At 39.1% G+C, this 23,968-nt stretch overlaps 1 protein-coding gene across 2 annotated transcripts in view; it reads left to right on the top strand.

Annotated features, from left to right (window-relative positions):
- Nucleotides 1–1,156: 1,156 nt before the first annotated feature.
- The window catches only part of gng12b (guanine nucleotide binding protein (G protein), gamma 12b), a 44,157-nt gene continuing 21,345 nt past the window's right edge, over nt 1,157–23,968 (top strand). The window contains exons 1-2 of one of the 2 annotated variants that reach the window (XM_053431102.1): nt 1,157–1,343; nt 5,397–5,480. The gene's annotated coding sequence lies outside the window, so the exon portion shown is untranslated. The remainder of the gene's footprint in view (nt 1,344–5,396; nt 5,481–23,968) is intronic. The other variant, XM_053431100.1, reaches the window with a different exon arrangement.

Genomic DNA, 23,968 nt, shown 5'->3' with positions numbered 1-23,968 from the left:
AACTATTAAGTTATTAATCAATGATGTCGGATCATGTATCTGGGTCGCTGCGGTCACTTTAACACTGAGTCCTGACTTTGTGTGTCACATCGCGTGTTATACGTGCCCAAAATGTTTCACAACAAATTTTTTGTTATGTTTAAATGCAGCCTCAAACTCTGGAGCAAATCAAGGAAACAGCGAGTAAACTTCATGTATTGATCAGGGCCCTGTACGATGAAGCTTGATTTGTATTCATCGGAGTAACTTTCAGGTTAAATTCTGGGTTTCCAGTCCTACGAAAAAATCGTCGTTCATTTGAAATGTGACATCAGTCTTTTTTGAGGATCATCTGGAGTTGGTGTGGATTGGTGGTCTCTGAGGCGGACAAGGGTCTTCAGAGACCCACCAAGTCCTTTGAGCCACTCTGATCAGTATCTTTATGAAAGATTCAGACTGTCCCCTTTGAGGTACTTGTTGTAGATTACTTAGTCAAGATGGTGGAATTCCTCCTCTGCCGGATAACCAAACACTCTGTGTGCCACAACTCTAGTACACTTCTTGAAGTCTAGTTTATCTCGACTGTCCTTAATAAATACCCCAAACACAAGATGATTTTGAAGGAATGTGATATAATTCCCTTCCATTTGCAGGGTGAACACATCCCCACAGTGGATTTGTGAAAATACCATCTATCCATCCAACCAACCAACCAACCATCCAACAATCAGACTTTACAGTATAAAAGCAATAAAGATAATAAAATCCCAACCCTCCTTAATGCCCAGAGCAAGACAATATGAGGAAACACCAATAAAGCTGAATCGGCTGTGAGAGAAATTTATAGAAGAAACTGAAGCGTTTTGTCAATGTTGGAGCCTGCAAACCTTTTTAAGTAGAGCCCCAAATTAAGGTTATGAATCCCAAAACGACCTTAAAAGGTCTCCTTTAAATATAAGTGGAACTCATTAATGGATGATACAGTGGATGTCGAAGGTTCACTATAACCAACAGGGGGCGCTGTTGTGTTGTATTGCACACATGCAGGTCCCAGCCCAGCAGCTTGTGCAGCCACCTGCAGCGGTCAGATTCATGTGTGTGTCCGTGTCTGCTCTCACTGTGCTCACGCGCGCAAGCACGCACACGCACACGCGCGCGCGCGCACACACACATACACACACACACACACACACACTCTCTCTCACTCATACACACACTGTCAGGGCTGAATGTCAGTCTTCTCTTTGTTGAAACTTCACACTGGACACAGCTACACGTCTTTTATTCTTCTATAATTCAAAGGATTGTTTCATGGCTTCACTCTGAGGAAAAACTCATTTGGTGTCGGAAACCCGAGAGGCCAGGTGAGTGTTGACAATGAAGAAATTAGTTAGAGGATACATAACAGGGATGATTTGTGTGTGTGTGTATGTGTGTTAAAGTAACAGCAGCTGTACAGGTGTGACCCGCAGAGGAGTCACACACAATGTAAACACTCACCTGTGGAATCATGAAGTGAGCAGTCTCTTTGTGGAAAATAACATGAATGTAAGCTGAGTTTTCATGTTGATATGTCAACTTTCATAGGGTACATGGTGGAGAAGTATAACAGTGGTTAAATTAACACGTGTTTAAAAACAGCTTCTCTATAATATGTTTCTGTGAAGCTTTAAGTTCTTATTAAAAGTAAGAATCAGAATTCTTTATTCTATGCCGAGTTATAGACAGTCAGAGAACACTGTGTAACACCTTCAAATACCATGTTATAGTTGTCTGCATGCCATACTAAAGAACTACCATGTGAATGAGTGACCTCACCAAGACCTCCCCTCCCTCAGATTATGGGTTTACATTAAATGTAATGGCTGTTGTTGGTGTGTGGAACATGCTCAGAGGCATGTAACATGTTTGAAGGAGGACAATACCAGTGCTTATGGGTTGGTTGGGTCAGTGGACATTTCAGCCTTCACCCTGGTTTAGTCTGGAGAATTACATTTTTTTGTAAAAGCTCTTGCTTTTCTGTCTGATTCTGAAAATGTATAATGTGAACTCACTGGAATGTGTCTTTGTCTGAACAACTGAAATAATGTTATAAAGATATAAAGCGGTGTGTCGTCACAGTGAGATTTCTCTATTCTACATCTGTTTTCTAACCTCGACTATGTAGCTTTTATGCCTGAACCTTGGTTTTCAATTGGTTCAGCTGATATTGTTGTGACCATAAGGGTTGGCACATGCAGATCTTATATGTATATTTACAGACAGTGACGATCTACACAATTATCTGGACTAATGCTGTAGGAGATTGGAGCACAGCTGTCACCTGTTTGGAGAGCGTTCACTCCAATCCATCAGTTGTGTGAGACTAACTGTATGTAGAAACTATTTTGTAGATGTCTACAGTTCTTGACAAAGTAGAAATTACAACTACTGAATGATCTACCAGGAAACTTGGTGATAAAATACTATAAAGATCAGGAGAGATCAGCTTGAATTTTGGTCCCATCAATCCAATATATATTTTTTCACTTTGTTTAACGTGAGATTTTTCAACTTTTTGGATGATTTCTCAGGGAATAATTCATGGATCTTGAAGGAAAATCAATGTTTAAGGGACCGATATTTATGTGTGTGTACAATTTGGTGCAGATTCCAACAGAAAAGTCTCTCATTTGACAAGGTTCGGGGCGAGCGGCAGACTTGCCGGAGGTTATTGAGGTTCAGTATCATTGCTCAACGTGAGCTGTCTTTATCCCTGATAGTTACACATGATTTATCACAGTAACACAGATTTTTGCTGCTGCGCAAACTGATGCTATACTGTTGAGTGTGAGCTGTTCTTATGATATGAATGTACTTTTGTAATGTTTTGTTCACCTAACAATATATCTTCATAAAGTTGATATGAAGGGAATCCAAGGCAGGCCCAGGAGGGAAACTGCTGAAATGTGATTGGCCCTTAAAGTGCCCCTGTCCTGTCAATAGGGGTTTTATTATTATTTTCAATGATGCCTGGCTTTGCTCAAAGATATAGAGCTTTCAGTAAATAAGGCATGACTTAAATGTACACTTTACTGAATCAGGAATTAATTTAGAATTTGAATCGATTGCTTAATGAACGTTGGACATATAATTGACCCTGTTTAAATTATGGCCCTTATATGGCCCCTGATTAAAAAAATTCTAGATCTGCCAATGTTGTTATACAGAACTCTGTTTTGCGCTCTAAGTACTTCAGTATTATTGATCAGTATTTTTGACAGTTTTAATGTAATGTTCAAATCTTGTTTGATAATAACAGATCAGAAAAGGACTCGGTGTGTGGCTTTTTGGTGCTGACGAGGTTTTGACCACGTTGCCCGGATACACCGAAGTCGCCGATGCAGAACGTAGCACGTTTAATCTCGTGAGAGTGCCACCCACCCCCCACCCAAACCCAAAACACAACGCTTTCCCTCCCCATTCCCCTTCTGTCCCTCGACTCAAATTCCACGCTCAGCCTCCTGGGAGCTCGTTTGTGCGTCACTGCCCTGGTCACAAAGCCCTCCAGAGAATGCTCAAAGCCAACATAGCGGAGCTGCCCCCGTCAGCCACGGGCCCTGTTAGTCCAAAGCAATATGTGAAAAATGCTGCTTTGACGCACATCACAGCTCTCCCTGCTTCCTCACCGGAGCACATCACAGCAAGGAGGGCACTACAGTTACACACTCACTGAGAATGAGGCCTGCACAGCAAACAAAGCATCAACTGCTCATCACAGATGCAGATACCACTTTTTCACTTCAAAATATCTTTGCTAGCTAACTCAAACTGTGAGTCCCAGGTATGACTCTCACTCTGTCTGTATAAAAGACACATCTTGTGAATCTTTTGTGGTGTGACCCTAAGCACAGAAACATTAATCTTGTAGTTGAAGTTTAAGTCAGTTATAAAACAAAATTGCATCAAATTATTTTTCTTTAGCCTCTCAAATTTATAGGATATATATATAAACAGTTGATCACACAAAATAAAGTAATTTGGCCCTGGGATTGTAGTTTTTGTGACCTTTAACATAATACATATTTTCTCCATTAAACGATTACCTCACATGAACAATTATGTCCTGTAATAAGTTCAATGCTATCTAAGTGAGGAGATGGTATCAGCACATCTCTTTACAGACAGTGAGTCAATCCTCATAAATCTGCTTCATCATAAAATAACGGCCTGTTTTCTCTACAAATATCCCAGACTTTATATTTGTTTTAGTAACTGGATACTTAGATAACCTGATCATAACAAAAATGTCAGTGTGCATGTAGGTGCAGAACTTCCCAACAAAAAATGATCCAAACACTGCATTTGGTGTTTTAGTGTAGTTTCATTATGTAAAAAGGCTTTTTATTAGCACAATATCTGGAGCGGTTTGAGCTGGTGTGAGAGAATAAATAGTTGAGAATGTTGTCACATTTTTGGGGTAAAGCTAAAGCTCTATTTGGTCTGATGGGATACGGTTGTCAAGTAGCTGGGTGTTGCTATGACAACCTGGCAGCAGCATGGATGAAGGACAGCCTCCATGTCTGTCCTCATTTACAGTCCATTAAAGGGTTAGCAGATTGCCATGCATACATTCACACTCACAGGTTAATTCTTTATTCCTACTGTGTGTACATTCATGAGAGGTAACAGGTATACGCCACATACGGTAGTTAACAGTACTGCGTATGTTTGTTCCTAGATATTTTGTTAGGAATATATTTATTCCTAATAGCGTGGGACAAGACGTGGGATCTGTTTGTGAGTAATTGACCCCAGGAATTACTGCTGTCAGAATTAAAAGAACGATGTAGGGTGCATTTTGTTTGCTCAATATCTTTTTTTTTTTTGTGACTTGATAACAATAAATGCTGCCTCACTGTTGTTATGCCCTTTAGTACCTGTGTCATCGTTAAGAGTGACGTGCAGGCCTGAGTGAAAGCACACAGGACACCGGTCAGTGTCACCCTGTGTATGATCTCACTGACATTGTGTGACCTGTCATTTTGTCGCAGTGGGATATTTATAGACTAGCGCTCTGTGCAGTCCCACTAGATGTGCAGCTCCACTGACACAACAACCCATCCCCTGGTCTCCTCGCTGCATCTGCTCGGACCATGCTCATTAATCACGCAATACGGTCAACCCCATCAAGTTAGATCCCATAGTGAAAACTTTATCTACATCAAATTTTGTTTTAAAACGAGGCTTACCTCCGTTTGGCAGTAGGTGGTGCTTAAATGTAACGCCACGCCACGGTCACACCGTGTAATGAAATCATATATACCAAGGTAGTTTATTTCTCCATCTTGTTGAGATGACATTCACAGAACTTCAAGTTGATATAATGAAAGCCCGCAAAACGCATTGCATTAATGCATTTGTTTTGCGCATTGCAGGAAGGATAAACGCTTCACTTCCTGCGTCTGTCATGCACCGCTGGACCATGCTCACTAATCACGCATTACGGTCCACCCCATCAAGTAAGACCTTATAGCGAAAACTTTATCTAAATCGAATTTGGTTTTAAACAAGGCTTACCTCCTTTAGGTAGTAGGTGGTGCTATCGCTATGACTATACTAGACCTGAGAATTTATCAAAAACACTCTTTTCTCTCTTCATATCGTATAAATCTTTCATCTTTGCATCTAAGACATGAAAGGATTCTAACATCACTGACACTTTGACATTAAAGCAAACTGACAACAAAGAATTATTCGCTTAATTAATCCTTTGAAGTGTTCCTTCATATACAAAGATCTTTTGAGCTATATATTGTAAAGCAGCCAAGAAAAGTTCATCGTGATATAAAACATGTCACTTCCTGTGCCCAGCAGGTGGCGCTCTAATGATGAATCAATATTGATATGAATCTGATCAGGGCGGTACTCTGAATGTGTGAATGTGGTTTGAGGCTGAAAGAACAATGCACAGAGGAGTTATAATAAATCCCTCATTTTTGGCGAATCATCGAAATGTCACACCACGGTCACACCGTGTGATGAGATCATATATACCGAGGTAGTTTATATCTCCATCTTGTTGAGATGACATTCACAGAACTTCAAGTTGATATAATGAAAGCCCGCAAAACGTATTGCATGCATGCATTTGTTTTGCGCATTGCAGCAAGGATAAAAGCTTCACTTCCTCTGCTGTCATGCACCGCTGGACCATGCTCACTAATCACGCATTACAGTCCACCCCATCAAGTTAGACCTTATAGTGAAAACTTTATCTAAATCGAATTTGGTTTTAAAACGAGGATCTCCTCCTTTTGGCGTTGGTGGTGCTATCGCTATCACTATACTAGACCAATAGATCTGTTCAGGTCAAAAATAGTCTTTTCTATCTTCAGATCGTTTAAATCTTTCATCTTTGCATCTAAGACATCAAAAGATTTTAACATCACTGACACTATGACATTAAAGCAGACTGACAACAAATAATTATGTGATAAATGAATCCTATGAAGTGTTCTTTCATATATACAGATCTTTTGAGCTATATATTGTAAAGCAGCCAAGAGCAGTTCATCGTGGTATAAAACATGTCACTTCCTGGGGCCAGCAGGTGGCGCTGTAATGATGAATCATTATTGATAGAATCTGATCAGGGCGGTATTCTGAATGTGTGAATGTGGTTTGAGGCTGAAAGAACAATGCACAGAGGAGTTATAATAAATCCCTCATTTTTGGAGAATCATTGAAATGTCACACCACGGTCACACCGTGTGATGAGATCGTATATACCGAGGTAGTTTATATCTCCATCTTGTTGAGATGACATTCACAGAACTTCAAGTTGATATAATGAAAGCCCGCAAAACGTATTGCATGCATGCATTTGTTTTGCGCATTGCAGCAAGGATAAAAGCTTCACTTCCTCTGCTGTCATGCACCGCTGGACCATGCTCACTAATCACGCATTACAGTCCAACACATCAAGTTAGACCTTATAGTGCAAACTTTATCTAAATCGAATTTGGTTTTAAAACGAGGATCTCCTCCTTTTGGCAGTAGTTGGTGCTATCGCTATCACTATACTAGACCAATAGATCTGTTCAGGTCAAAAATAGTCTTTTCTATCTTCAGATCATTTAAATCTTTCATCTTTGCATCTAGGACATCAAAAGATTTTAACATCACTGACACTATGACATTAAAGCAGACTGACAACAAATAATTATTTGATAAATGAATCCTATGAAGTGTTCTTTCATATATACAGATCTTTTGAGCTATATATTGTAAAGCAGCCAAGAGCAGTTCATCGTGGCATAAAATATGTCAATTCCTGTGGCCAGCAGGTGGCGCTGTAATGATGAATCATTATTGATAGAATCTGATCAAGGCGGTACTCTTAATATGTGAATGTGGTTTGAGGCTGAAAGAACAATGCACAGAGGAGTTATAATAAATCCCTCATTTTTGGCGAAGCATCAAAATGTCATGCCACGGTCACACCGTGTGATGAGATCATATATACCGAGGTAGTTTATATCTCCATCTTGTTGAGATGACATTCACAGAACTTCAAGTTGATATAATGAAAGCCAGCAAAACGCATTGCTTGTATGCATTTGTTTTGCGCATTGCAGCAAGGATAAACGCTTCACTTCCTGCGTCTGTCATGCACCGCTGGACCATGCTCACTAATCACGCATTACAGTCCACCCCATCAAGTTAGACCTTATAGTGAAAACTTTATCTAAATTGAATTTGGTTTTAAAATGAGGATCTCCTCCTTTTGGCAGTTGGTGGTGCTATCGCTATCACTATACTAGACCAATAGATCTGTTCAGGTCAAAAATAGTCTTTTCTATCTTCAGATCGTTTAAATCTTTCATCTTTGCATCTAAGACATCAAAAGATTTTAACATCACTGACACTATGACATTAAAGCAGACTGACAACAAATAATTATGTGATAAATGAATCCTATGAAGTGTTCTTTCATATATACAGATCTTTTGAGCTATATATTGTAAAGCAGCCAAGAGCAGTTCATCGTGGTATAAAACATGTCACTTCCTGGGGCCAGCAGGTGGCGCTGTAATGATGAATCATTATTGATAGAATCTGATCAGGGCGGTATTCTGAATGTGTGAATGTGGTTTGAGGCTGAAAGAACAATGCACAGAGGAGTTATAATAAATCCCTCATTTTTGGAGAATCATTGAAATGTCACACCACGGTCACACCGTGTGATGAGATCGTATATACCGAGGTAGTTTATATCTCCATCTTGTTGAGATGACATTCACAGAACTTCAAGTTGATATAATGAAAGCCCGCAAAACGTATTGCATGCATGCATTTGTTTTGCGCATTGCAGCAAGGATAAAAGCTTCACTTCCTCTGCTGTCATGCACCGCTGGACCATGCTCACTAATCACGCATTACAGTCCAACACATCAAGTTAGACCTTATAGTGCAAACTTTATCTAAATCGAATTTGGTTTTAAAACGAGGATCTCCTCCTTTTGGCAGTAGTTGGTGCTATCGCTATCACTATACTAGACCAATAGATCTGTTCAGGTCAAAAATAGTCTTTTCTATCTTCAGATCATTTAAATCTTTCATCTTTGCATCTAGGACATCAAAAGATTTTAACATCACTGACACTATGACATTAAAGCAGACTGACAACAAATAATTATTTGATAAATGAATCCTATGAAGTGTTCTTTCATATATACAGATCTTTTGAGCTATATATTGTAAAGCAGCCAAGAGCAGTTCATCGTGGCATAAAATATGTCAATTCCTGTGGCCAGCAGGTGGCGCTGTAATGATGAATCATTATTGATAGAATCTGATCAAGGCGGTACTCTTAATATGTGAATGTGGTTTGAGGCTGAAAGAACAATGCACAGAGGAGTTATAATAAATCCCTCATTTTTGGCGAAGCATCAAAATGTCATGCCACGGTCACACCGTGTGATGAGATCATATATACCGAGGTAGTTTATATCTCCATCTTGTTGAGATGACATTCACAGAACTTCAAGTTGATATAATGAAAGCCAGCAAAACGCATTGCTTGTATGCATTTGTTTTGCGCATTGCAGCAAGGATAAACGCTTCACTTCCTGCGTCTGTCATGCACCGCTGGACCATGCTCACTAATCACGCATTACAGTCCACCCCATCAAGTTAGACCTTATAGTGAAAACTTTATCTAAATTGAATTTGGTTTTAAAATGAGGATCTCCTCCTTTTGGCAGTTGGTGGTGCTATCGCTATCACTATACTAGACCAATAGATCTGTTCAGGTCAAAAATAGTCTTTTCTATCTTCAGATCGTTTAAATCTTTCATCTTTGCATCTAAGACATCAAAAGATTTTAACATCACTGACACTATGACATTAAAGCAGACTGACAACAAATAATTATGTGATAAATGAATCCTATGAAGTGTTCTTTCATATATACAGATCTTTTGAGCTATATATTGTAAAGCAGCCAAGAGCAGTTCATCGTGGTATAAAACATGTCACTTCCTGGGGCCAGCAGGTGGCGCTGTAATGATGAATCATTATTGATAGAATCTGATCAGGGCGGTATTCTGAATGTGTGAATGTGGTTTGAGGCTGAAAGAACAATGCACAGAGGAGTTATAATAAATCCCTCATTTTTGGAGAATCATTGAAATGTCACACCACGGTCACACCGTGTGATGAGATCGTATATACCGAGGTAGTTTATATCTCCATCTTGTTGAGATGACATTCACAGAACTTCAAGTTGATATAATGAAAGCCCGCAAAACGTATTGCATGCATGCATTTGTTTTGCGCATTGCAGCAAGGATAAAAGCTTCACTTCCTCTGCTGTCATGCACCGCTGGACCATGCTCACTAATCACGCATTACAGTCCAACACATCAAGTTAGACCTTATAGTGCAAACTTTATCTAAATCGAATTTGGTTTTAAAACGAGGATCTCATCCTTTTGGCAGTAGTTGGTGCTATCGCTATCACTATACTAGACCAATAGATCTGTTCAGGTCAAAAATAGTCTTTTCTATCTTCAGATCATTTAAATCTTTCATCTTTGCATCTAGGACATCAAAAGATTTTAACATCACTGACACTATGACATTAAAGCAGACTGACAACAAATAATTATTTGATAAATGAATCCTATGAAGTGTTCTTTCATATATACAGATCTTTTGAGCTATATATTGTAAAGCAGCCAAGAGCAGTTCATCGTGGCATAAAATATGTCAATTCCTGTGGCCAGCAGGTGGCGCTGTAATGATGAATCATTATTGATAGAATCTGATCAAGGCGGTACTCTTAATATGTGAATGTGGTTTGAGGCTGAAAGAACAATGCACAGAGGAGTTATAATAAATCCCTCATTTTTGGCGAAGCATCAAAATGTCATGCCACGGTCACACCGTGTGATGAGATCATATATACCGAGGTAGTTTATATCTCCATCTTGTTGAGATGACATTCACAGAACTTCAAGTTGATATAATGAAAGCCAGCAAAACGCATTGCTTGTATGCATTTGTTTTGCGCATTGCAGCAAGGATAAACGCTTCACTTCCTGCGTCTGTCATGCACCGCTGGACCATGCTCACTAATCACGCATTACAGTCCACCCCATCAAGTTAGACCTTATAGTGAAAACTTTATCTAAATTGAATTTGGTTTTAAAATGAGGATCTCCTCCTTTTGGCAGTTGGTGGTGCTATCGCTATCACTATACTAGACCAATAGATCTGTTCAGGTCAAAAATAGTCTTTTCTATCTTCAGATCGTTTAAATCTTTCATCTTTGCATCTAAGACATCAAAAGATTTTAACATCACTGACACTATGACATTAAAGCAGACTGACAACAAATAATTATGTGATAAATGAATCCTATGAAGTGTTCTTTCATATATACAGATCTTTTGAGCTATATATTGTAAAGCAGCCAAGAGCAGTTCATCGTGGTATAAAACATGTCACTTCCTGGGGCCAGCAGGTGGCGCTGTAATGATGAATCATTATTGATAGAATCTGATCAGGGCGGTATTCTGAATGTGTGAATGTGGTTTGAGGCTGAAAGAACAATGCACAGAGGAGTTATAATAAATCCCTCATTTTTGGAGAATCATTGAAATGTCACACCACGGTCACACCGTGTGATGAGATCGTATATACCGAGGTAGTTTATATCTCCATCTTGTTGAGATGACATTCACAGAACTTCAAGTTGATATAATGAAAGCCCGCAAAACGTATTGCATGCATGCATTTGTTTTGCGCATTGCAGCAAGGATAAAAGCTTCACTTCCTCTGCTGTCATGCACCGCTGGACCATGCTCACTAATCACGCATTACAGTCCAACACATCAAGTTAGACCTTATAGTGCAAACTTTATCTAAATCGAATTTGGTTTTAAAACGAGGATCTCCTCCTTTTGGCAGTAGTTGGTGCTATCGCTATCACTATACTAGACCAATAGATCTGTTCAGGTCAAAAATAGTCTTTTCTATCTTCAGATCATTTAAATCTTTCATCTTTGCATCTAGGACATCAAAAGATTTTAACATCACTGACACTATGACATTAAAGCAGACTGACAACAAATAATTATTTGATAAATGAATCCTATGAAGTGTTCTTTCATATATACAGATCTTTTGAGCTATATATTGTAAAGCAGCCAAGAGCAGTTCATCGTGGCATAAAATATGTCAATTCCTGTGGCCAGCAGGTGGCGCTGTAATGATGAATCATTATTGATAGAATCTGATCAAGGCGGTACTCTTAATATGTGAATGTGGTTTGAGGCTGAAAGAACAATGCACAGAGGAGTTATAATAAATCCCTCATTTTTGGCGAAGCATCAAAATGTCATGCCACGGTCACACCGTGTGATGAGATCATATATACCGAGGTAGTTTATATCTCCATCTTGTTGAGATGACATTCACAGAACTTCAAGTTGATATAATGAAAGCCAGCAAAACGCATTGCTTGTATGCATTTGTTTTGCGCATTGCAGCAAGGATAAACGCTTCACTTCCTGCGTCTGTCATGCACCGCTGGACCATGCTCACTAATCACGCATTACAGTCCACCCCATCAAGTTAGACCTTATAGTGAAAACTTTATCTAAATCGAATTTGGTTTTAAAACGAGGATCTCCTCCTTTTGGCAGTTGGTGGTGCTATCGCTATCACTATACTAGACCAATAGATCTGTTCAGGTCAAAAATAGTCTTTTCTATCTTCAGATCGTTTAAATCTTTCATCTTTGCATCTAAGACATCAAAAGATTTTAACATCACTGACACTATGACATTAAAGCAGACTGACAACAAATAATTATGTGATAAATGAATCCTATGAAGTGTTCTTTCATATATACAGATCTTTTGAGCTATATATTGTAAAGCAGCCAAGAGCAGTTCATCGTGGTATAAAACATGTCACTTCCTGGGGCCAGCAGGTGGCGCTGTAATGATGAATCATTATTGATAGAATCTGATCAGGGCGGTATTCTGAATGTGTGAATGTGGTTTGAGGCTGAAAGAACAATGCACAGAGGAGTTATAATAAATCCCTCATTTTTGGAGAATCATTGAAATGTCACACCACGGTCACACCGTGTGATGAGATCGTATATACCGAGGTAGTTTATATCTCCATCTTGTTGAGATGACATTCACAGAACTTCAAGTTGATATAATGAAAGCCCGCAAAACGTATTGCATGCATGCATTTGTTTTGCGCATTGCAGCAAGGATAAAAGCTTCACTTCCTCTGCTGTCATGCACCGCTGGACCATGCTCACTAATCACGCATTACAGTCCAACACATCAAGTTAGACCTTATAGTGCAAACTTTATCTAAATCGAATTTGGTTTTAAAACGAGGATCTCCTCCTTTTGGCAGTAGTTGGTGCTATCGCTATCACTATACTAGACCAATAGATCTGTTCAGGTCAAAAATAGTCTTTTCTATCTTCAGATCATTTAAATCTTTCATCTTTGCATCTAGGACATCAAAAGATTTTAACATCACTGACACTATGACATTAAAGCAGACTGACAACAAATAATTATTTGATAAATGAATCCTATGAAGTGTTCTTTCATATATACAGATCTTTTGAGCTATATATTGTAAAGCAGCCAAGAGCAGTTCATCGTGGCATAAAATATGTCAATTCCTGTGGCCAGCAGGTGGCGCTGTAATGATGAATCATTATTGATAGAATCTGATCAAGGCGGTACTCTTAATATGTGAATGTGGTTTGAGGCTGAAAGAACAATGCACAGAGGAGTTATAATAAATCCCTCATTTTTGGCGAAGCATCAAAATGTCATGCCACGGTCACACCGTGTGATGAGATCATATATACCGAGGTAGTTTATATCTCCATCTTGATGAGATGACATTCACAGAACTTCAAGTTGATATAATGAAAGCCAGCAAAACGCATTGCTTGTATGCATTTGTTTTGCGCATTGCAGCAAGGATAAACGCTTCACTTCCTGCGTCTGTCATGCACCGCTGGACCATGCTCACTAATCACTCATTACAGTCCACCCCATCAAGTTAGACCTTATAGTGAAAACTTTATCTAAATCGAATTTAGTCTTAAAACGAGTTTTACCTCCTTTTGGCAGTAGGTGGTGCTATCGCTATCACTATACTAGACCAATAGATCTGTTCAGGTCAAAAATAGTCTTTTCTATCTTCAGATCATTTAAATCTTTCATCTTTGCATCTAGGACATCAAAAGATTTTAACATCACTGACACTATGACATTAAAGCAGACTGACAACAAAGAATTATTTGATAAATGAATCCTATGAAGTGTTCTTTCATATATACAGATCTTTTGAGCTATATATTGTAAAGCAGCCAAGAGCAGTTCATCGTGGTATAAAATATGTCAATTCCTGTGGCCAGCAGGTGGCGCTGTAATGATGAATCATTATTGATAGAATCTGATCAAGGCGGTACTCTGAATGTGTGAATGTGGTTTGAGGCTGAAAGAACAATGCACAGAGGAGTTATAATAAATCCCTCATTTTTGTCGAAGCATCAAAATGTTATGCCACGGTCACACCGTGTGATGAGATCATATATACCGAGGTAGTTTATATCTCCATCTTGTTGAGATGACATTCACAGAACTTCAAGTTGATATAATTAAAGCCCGCAAAACGCATTGCATGAATTCATTTGTTTTGCGCACTGCAGCAAGGATAAATGCTTCACTTCCTGTGTCTGTCAGTCACCGCTGGACCTTGCTCACTAATCACGCATTACGGTCCACCCCATCAAGATAGACCTTATAGCCAAAACTTTATCTAAATCGAATTTAGTCTTAAAACGAGGTTTACCTCCTTTTGGCAGTAGGTGGTGCTATCGCTATCACTATACTAGACCAATAGATCTGTTCAGGTCAAAAATAGTCTTTTCTATCTTCAGATCCGTTAAATCTTTCATCTTTGCATCTAGGACATCAAGAGATTTTAACATCACTGACACTATGACATTACAGCACACTGACAACAAAGAATTATTTGCTTAATGAATCCTATGAAGTGTTCTTTCATATATAGAGATCTTTTGAGCTATATATAGTAAAGCGGCCAAGAGCAGTTCATCGTGGTATAAAATATGTCACTTCCTGAGGCCAGCAGGTGGCGCTCTAATGATGAATCATTATTGATAGAATCTGATCAGGGCGGTACTCTGAATGTGTGAATGTGGTTTGAGGCTGAAAGAACAATGCACAGAGGAGTTATAATAAATCCCTCATTTTTGGCGAATCATCGAAATGTCACACCACGGTCACACCGTGTGATGAGATCATATATACCGAGGTAGTTTATATCTCCATCTTGTTGAGATGACATTCACAGAACTTCAAGTTGATATAATGAAAGCCGGCAAAACGTATTGCATGCATGCATTTGTTTTGAGCATTGCAGCAAGGATAAAAGCTTCACTTCCTCTGCTGTCATGCACCGCTGGACCATGCTCACTAATCACGCATTACAGTCCAACCCATCAAGTTAGACCTTATAGTGAAAACTTTATCTAAATCGAATTTGGTTTTAAAACGAGGATCTCCTCCTTTTGGCAGTAGTTGGTGCTATCGCTATCACTATACTAGACCAATAGATCTGTTCAGGTCAAAAATAGTCTTTTCTATCTTCAGATCGTTTAAATCTTTCATTTTTGCATCTAAGACATCAAAAGATTTTAACATCACTGACACTATGACATTAAAGCAGACTGACAACAAAGAATTATTTGATAAATGAATCCTATGAAGTGTTCTTTCATATATAGAGATCTTTTGAGCTATATATTGTAAAGCAGCCAAGAGCAGTTCATCGTGGTATAAAACATGTCACTTCCTGTGGCCAGCAGGTGGCGCTGTAATGATGAATCATTATTGATAGAATCTGATCAGGGCGGTATTCTGAATGTGTGAATGTGGTTTGAGGCTGAAAGAACAATGCACAGAGGAGTTATAATAAATCCCTCATTTTTGGAGAATCATTGAAATGTCACACCACGGTCACACCGTGTGATGAGATCATATATACCGAGGTAGTTTATATCTCCATCTTGTTGAGATGACATTCACAGAACTTCAAGTTGATATAATTAAAGCCCGCAAAACGCATTGCATGAATTCATTTGTTTTGCGCACTGCAGCAAGGATAAATGCTTCACTTCCTGTGTCTGTCAGTCACCGCTGGACCTTGCTCACTAATCACGCATTACGGTCCACCCCATCAAGATAGACCTTATAGCGAAAACTTTATCTAAATCGAATTTAGTCTTAAAACGAGGTTTACCTCCTTTTGGCAGTAGGTGGTGCTATCGCTATCACTATACTAGACCAATAGATCTGTTCAGGTCAAAAATAGTCTTTTCTATCTTCAGATCGTTTAAATCTTTCATCTTTGCATCTAGGACATCAAAAGATTTTAACATCACTGACACTATGACATTACAGCACACTGACAACAAAGAATTATTTGCTTAATGAATCCTATGAAGTGTTCTTTCATATATAGAGATCTTTTGAGCTATATATTGTAAAGCGGCCAAGAGCAGTTCATCGTGGTATAAAATATGTCACTTCCTGAGGCCAGCAGGTGGCGCTCTAATGATGAATCATTATTGATAGAATCTGATCAGGGCGGTACTCTGAATGTGTGAATGTGGTTTGAGGCTGAAAGAACAATGCACAGAGGAGTTATAATAAATCCCTCATTTTTGGCGAATCATCGAAATGTCACACCACGGTCACACCGTGTGATGAGATCATATATACCGAGGTAGTTTATATCTCCATCTTGTTGAGATGACATTCACAGAACTTCAAGTTGATATATTGAAAGCCGGCAAAACGTATTGCATGCATGCATTTGTTTTGAGCATTGCAGCAAGGATAAAAGCTTCACTTCCTCTGCTGTCATGCACCGCTGGACCATGCTCACTAATCACGCATTACAGTCCACCCCATCAAGTTAGACCTTATAGCGAAAACTTTATCTAAATCGAATTTAGTCTTAAAACGAGTTTTACCTCCTTTTGGCAGTAGGTGGTGCTATCGCTATCACTATACTAGACCAATAGATCTGTTCAGGTCAAAAATAGTCTTTTCTATCTTCAGATCATTTAAATCTTTCATCTTTGCATCCAGAACATCAAAAGATTTTAACATCACTGACACTATGACATTAAAGCAGACTGACAACAAAGAATTATTTGATAAATGAATCCTATGAAGTGTTCTTTCATATATACAGATCTTTTGAGCTATATATTGTAAAGCAGCCAAGAGCAGTTCATCGTGGTATAAAATATGTCAATTCCTGTGGCCAGCAGGTGGCGCTGTAATGATGAATCATTATTGATAGAATCTGATCAAGGCGGTACTCTGAATGTGTGAATGTGGTTTGAGGCTGAAAGAACAATGCACAGAGGAGTTATAATAAATCCCTCATTTTTGGCGAAGCATCAAAATGTCATGCCACGGTCACACCGTGTGATGAGATCATATATACCGAGGTAGTTTATATCTCCATCTTGTTGAGATGACATTCACAGAACTTCAAGTTGATATAATGAAAGCCAGCAAAACTCATTGCTTGTATGTATTTGTTTTGCGCATTGCAGCAAGGATAAACGCTTCACTTCCTGCGTCTGTCATGCACCGCTGGACCATGCTCACTAATCACGCATTACAGTCCAACCCATCAAGTTAGACCTTATAGTGAAAACTTTATCTAAATCGAATTTGGTTTTAAAACGAGGATCTCCTCCTTTTGGCAGTAGTTGGTACTATCGCTATCACTATACTAGACCAATAGATCTGTTCAGGTCAAAAATAGTCTTTTCTATCTTCAGATCGTTTAAATCTTTCATCTTTGCATCTAAGACATCAAAAGATTTTAACATCACTGACACTATGACATTAAAGCAGACTGACAACAAAGAATTATTTGATAAATGAATCCTATGAAGTGTTCTTTCATATATACAGATCTTTTGAGCTATATATTGTAAAGCAGCCAAGAGCAGTTCATCGTGGTATAAAACATGTCACTTCCTGTGGCCAGCAGGTGGCGCTGTAATGATGAATCAATATTGATATGAATCTGATCAGGGCGGTACTCTGAATGTGTGAATGAGGTTTGAGGCTGAAAGAACAATGCACAGAGGAGTTATAATAAATCCCTCATTTTTGGCGAAGCATCAAAATGTCATGCCACGGTCACACCGTGTGATGAGATCATATATACCGAGGTAGTTTATATCTCCATCTTGTTGAGATGACATTCACAGAACTTCAAGTTGATATAATGAAAGCCAGCAAAACCTATTGCATGTATGCATTTGTTTTGCGCATTGCAGCAAGGATAAACGCTTCACTTCCTGCGTCTGTCATGCACCGCTGGACCATGCTCACTAATCACGCATTACAGTCCAACCCATCAAGTTAGACCTTATAGCGAAAACTTTATCTAAATCGAATTTAGTTTTAAAACGAGGCTTACCTCCTTTTGGTAGTAGGTGGTGCTATCGCTGTGACTAGACTAGACCTGAGGATTTATCAAAAACCCTCTTTTCTCTCTTCATATCGTATAAATCTTTCATCTTTGCATCTAAGACATGAAAGGGTTCTAACATCACTGACACTGTGACATTAAAGCAAACTGACAACAAAGAATTATTCGCTTAATTAATCCTTTGAAGTGTTCCTTAATATACACAGATCTTTTGAGCTATATATTGTAATGCAGTCAAGAGCAGGTCATCGTGGTATAAAACATGTCTCTTCCTGGGGCCAGCAGGTGGCACTGTAATGATGAATCATTATTGATAGAATCTGATCAAGGCGGTACTCTGAATGTGTGAATGTGGTGTGAGGCTGAAAGAACAATGCACAGAGGAGTCATAATAAATCCCTCATTTTTGGCGAAGCATCAAAACATCATGCCACGGTCACACCGTGTAAAGAAATCATATATACTGAGGTAGTTTATACCTCCATCTTGTTGAGATGACATTCACAGAACTTCAAGTTGATTTAATGAAAGCCCGCAAAACGCATTGCATGAATGCATTTGTTTTGCGCATTTCAGCAAGGATAAACACTTCAAATCCTGCATCTATCATGCACCGCTGGACCATGCTCACTAATCACGCATTACGGTCCAGTCCACCCCATCAAGTTAGACCTTATAGCGAAAACTTTATCTAAATCGAATTTAGTTTTAAAACGAGGCTTACCTCCTTTTGGTAGTAGGTGGTGCTATCGCTGTGACTAGACTAGACCTGAGGATTTATCAAAAACACTCTTTTCTCTCTTCATATCGTATAAATCTTTCATCTTTGCATCTAAGACATCAAAACATTTTAACATCACTGACACTATGACATTAAAGCACGCTGACAACAAAGAATTATTTGCTTAATGAATCCTATGAAGTGTTCTTTCATATATACAGATAATTTGAGCTATATATTGTAAAGCGGCCAAGAGCAGTTCATCGTGGTATAAAATATGTCACTTCCTGAGGCCAGCAGGTGGCGCTCTAATGATGAATCATTATTGATAGAATCTGATCAGGGCGGTACTCTGAATGTGTGAATGTGGTTTGAGGCTGAAAGAACAATGCACAGAGGAGTTATAATAAATCCCTCATTTTTGGCGAATCATCGAAATGTCACACCACGGTCACACCGTGTGATGAGATCATATATACCGAGGTAGTTTATATCTCCATCTTGTTGAGATGACATTCACAGAACTTCAAGTTGATATAATGAAAGCCAGCAAAACGTATTGCATGCATGCATTTGTTTTGGGCATTGCAGCAAGGATAAAAGCTTCACTTCCTCTGCTGTCATGCACCGCTGGACCATTCTCACTAATCACGCATTACAGTCCAACCCATCAAGTTAGACCTTATAGTGAAAACTTTATCTAAATCGAATTTGGTTTTAAAACGAGGATCTCCTCCTTTTGGCAGTAGGTGGTGCTATCGCTATCACTATACTAGACCAATAGATCTGTTCAGGTCAAAAATAGTCTTTTCTATCTTCAGATCGTTTAAATCTTTCATCTTTGCATCTAAGACATCAAAAGATTTTAACATCACTGACACTATGACATTAAAGCAGACTGACAACAAAGAATTATTTGATAAATGAATCCTATGAAGTGTTCTTTCATATATACAGATCTTTTGAGCTATATATTGTAAAGCAGCCAAGAGCAGTTCATCGTGGTATAAAACATGTCACTTCCTGTGGCCAGCAGGTGGCGCTGTAATGATGAATCAATATTGATATGAATCTGATCAGGGCGGTACTCTGAATGTGTGAATGAGGTTTGAGGCTGAAAGAACAATGCACAGAGGAGTTATAATAAATCCCTCATTTTTGGCGAAGCATCAAAATGTCATGCCACGGTCACACCGTGTGATGAGATCATATATACCGAGGTAGTTTATATCTCCATCTTGTTGAGATGACATTCACAGAACTTCAAGTTGATATAATGAAAGCCAGCAAAACGCATTGCATGTATGCATTTGTTTTGCGCATTGCAGCAAGGATAAACGCTTCAACCCCTGCGTCTGTCATGCACCGCTGGACCATGCTCAGTAATCACGCATTACAGTCCACCCCATCAAGTTAGACCTTATAGCGAAAACTTTATCTAAATCGAATTTAGTCTTAAAACGAGTTTTACCTCCTTTTGGCAGTAGGTGGTGCTATCGCTATCACTATATTAGACCAATAGATCTGTTCAGGTCAAAAATAGTCTTTTCTATCTTCAGATCATTTAAATCTTTCATCTTTGCATCTAGGACATCAAAAGATTTTAACATCACTGACACTATGACATTAAAGCAGACTGACAACAAAGAATTATTTGATAAATGAATCCTATGAAGTGTTCTTTCATATATACAGATCTTTTGAGCTATATATTGTAAAGCAGCCAAGAGCAGTTCATCGTGGTATAAAATATGTCAATTCCTGTGGCAAGCAGGTGGCGCTGTAATGATGAATCATTATTGATAGAATCTGATCAAGGCGGTACTCTGAATGTGTGAATGTGGTTTGAGGCTGAAAGAACAATGCACAGAGGAGTTATAATAAATCCCTCATTTTTGGCGAAGCATCAAAATGTCACGCCACGGTCACACCGTGTAATGAAATCATATATACCGAGGTAGTTTATATCTCCATCTTGTTGAGATGACATTCACAGAACTTCAAGTTGATTTAATGAAAGCCCGCAAAACGCATTGCATGCATGCATTTGTTTTGCGCATTGCAGCAAGGATAAACGCTTCACTTCCTCTGCTGTCATGCACCGCTGGACCATGCTCACTAATCACGCATTATGGTCCACCCCTCAAAGTTAGACCTTATAGTGCAAACTTTATCTAAATCGAATTTGGTTTTAAAACGAGGATCTCCTCCTTTTGGCAGTAGGTCTATACTAGATCAATAGATCTGTTCAGGTCAAAAATACTCTTTTCTATCTTCAGATCGTTTAAATCTTTCATCTTTGCTTCTAAGACATCAAAAGATTTTAACATCACTGACACTATGACATTAAAGCAGACTGACCACAAAAAATGATTTGCTTAATGAATCCTATGAAGTCAGCTTTCATATATACAGATCTTTTGAGCTATATATTGTAAAGCAGCCAAGAGCAGTTCATCCTGGTATAAAACATGTCACTTCCTGTGGCCAGCAGGTGACGCTGTAATGATTAGCCAATATTGATATGGATCTAATCAGGCTGGCGGATTAGAGGCTGAAAGAACAATGCAGAGAGGAGTTATAATAAATCCCTGTTTTTTGGCGAATCATCAAAATGTCAAACCACGGTCACATCGTGTGATAAAATCATATATACCAAGGTAATTCATATCTCCATCTTGTTGAGATGACATTCACAGAAGTTGAAGTAGATCTAATGAAATCCCAAGGACAAGTTCATCATTCATTATTTTGTCACGCCCATTCCATAAAACCATATAAATATCTTCAGGGGGGTGCTGTTGTTACAACAATGTAATTTGAGGGAGACTGAAGCTTGAACACTGAAGTTATGGCAATTTCGTGTTTTTGAAATACAATAGGGCCTCGCACCGTAGGTGCTCAGGTCCTAACTAATATAAAAACACAAAAGTCAATATCACATATTTAAAATGAGTCTGTGTGTGTGTACGCTTGTTTTTGTTAACTTTTTGGTTAAACACTGGACTTGCAGCCCTCAAGGGGACCGCAACCTGGTCCTAATCAAATTAAATAAATTTGTATTTGTTCAGCTCATATTTACAAATCACAGTGTGCCTTAGGTTATGTTTGGGTTATTGATTTGGTTAGTATTGGTTTTCAGAAAGTGTGTTGCTTCAGTGTTTTTAGATCTTTTTGTAAGATGTTACTATGGTATACTGAAGTTTAATTACAGGCATTTCATAAGTGTCAAAATATTGTATTGACAATTACATTGAGTTCATACAAAGAGTCAATATTTGCAGTGTTGACCCTTCTTTTTCAAGACCTCTGCAATGCAACCTGGCATGCTGTCACTTAACTTCTGGGCCACATACTGACTGATGGCAGCTCATTCTTGCATAATCAATGCTTGGAGTTTGTCAGAATGTGTGGGTATTTGTTTGTCCACCCGCCTCTTGAGGATTGACCACAAGTTCTCAGTGGGATTAAGGTCTGGGGAGTTTCCTGGCCATGGACCCAAAATGTTGATGTTTTGTTCCCCAAGCCACTTAGTTATCACTTTTGCCTTATGGCAAGGTGCTCCATCATGCTGGAAAAGGCATTGTTCGTCACCAGACTGTTCTTGGGTGGTTGGGAGAAGCTGCTCTCGTAGGATGTTTTGGTACCATTCTTTATTCATGGCGGTGTTCTTAGGCGAAATTGTGAGTGAGCCCACTCCCTTGGCTGAGAAGCAGCCCCACACATGATTGGTCTCAGTATGCTTTGCTGTTTGCAAGACACAGGACTGATGGTAATGCTCACCTTTTCTTCTCCGGACAAGCTTTCGTCCAGATGCCCTAAACAATCTGAAAGGGGATCATCAGAGAAAATGACTTTACCCCAGTCCACAGCACTCCAATCCCTGTACCTTTGGCAGAATATCAGTCTATCCCTGATGTTTTTCCTAGAGAGAAATGGCTTCTTTGCTGCCCTTCTTGACACCAGGCCATCCTCCAAACGTTTTCGCCTCACTGTGCGTGCAGATGCACTCACACCTGCCTGCTGCCATTCCTGAGCAAGCTCTGCACTGGTGGTGCCCCGATCCCGCAGCTGGATCAACCTTAGGAGACGGTCCTGGCACTTGCTGGACTTTCTAGGGCGCCCTGAAGCCTTCTTCACAACAATTGAACCGCTCTCCTTGAAGTTCTTTTTGATCATCTAAATGGTAGATTTAGGTGCAATCTTACAAGCAGCAATATCCTTGCCTGAGAAGCCTTTTTTGTGCAAAACAATGAAGACTGCAGGTAACCAGGGCTAACAGAGGAAGAACAATGATTTCAAGCACCACCCTCAGTTTAAAGCTTCCAGTCTGCAATTCTGTCTTAATCAGCATGACAGAGTGATCTCCAGACTTGTCCCGGTCAACATTCTCCTCTGTGTTAACAAGAGAATCACTGACATGATGTCGGCTGGTCCTTTTGTGGCAGGGCTGCAATGCAGTGGAAATGTTTTTTTGGAGATAAAGTCAATTTTCATGGCAAAGAGGGACTTTGAATTAATTGAAATTCATCTGATCAATTTTTCATAACATTCTGGAGTATTTGTAAATTGCCATCATAAAAACTGAGGCAGCAGACTTTGTGAAAATGAAGAATTGTGCCATTCTCAAAACTTTTGGCCACGGCTGTATGTGTGTGAGTTTATACAGATATCTTTGTGAGGACCAGTTTGAGCATATAACCAACGGAATGAGGACATTTTGGCCGGTCCTCACTTTGTGAACCCCCTTTAATGGACTGTTTGGGGGTTAAGACCTGGTTTTAGGGTTAGGGTTAGAAGAAGGTTTAGGTTAGGTCAGGGGTGTCCAAACTACGGCCACCGGGCCATCTGCAGCCCACCATCCATTTTAAATTGGCCCACCTCAAAAAAATTAAAATAATAAAATATATATATATTATATTTTTTTAAACTGACAATTTAGTAGCACTTAAATGGCACTTACTTATAGCACTTTCTAGTTTTGCTCTATTTTTGAAGAAATTGTACTTTCTTGATTCTTGTTGTTCGGGGTTTGTACCCTCTGGTACCCTTGATTATTGATGGTAAATCGCTTTGGATTAAAGCGTTATTTAAAGAATTATAATGTAATGGACTATGGCCCACTGTATTGTACTTCTCAATTTAGACACTAGGTAGCACCCAACTCACCCCTGACCTGCC

Source organism: Pleuronectes platessa, chromosome 9 (genome assembly GCF_947347685.1).
Source record: "Pleuronectes platessa chromosome 9, fPlePla1.1, whole genome shotgun sequence".
Taxonomy (NCBI): domain Eukaryota; kingdom Metazoa; phylum Chordata; class Actinopteri; order Pleuronectiformes; family Pleuronectidae; genus Pleuronectes; species Pleuronectes platessa.
The sequence above is the reverse complement of the archived record's forward strand: the minus strand, read 5'-3'. Positions and strand labels throughout refer to the sequence as shown.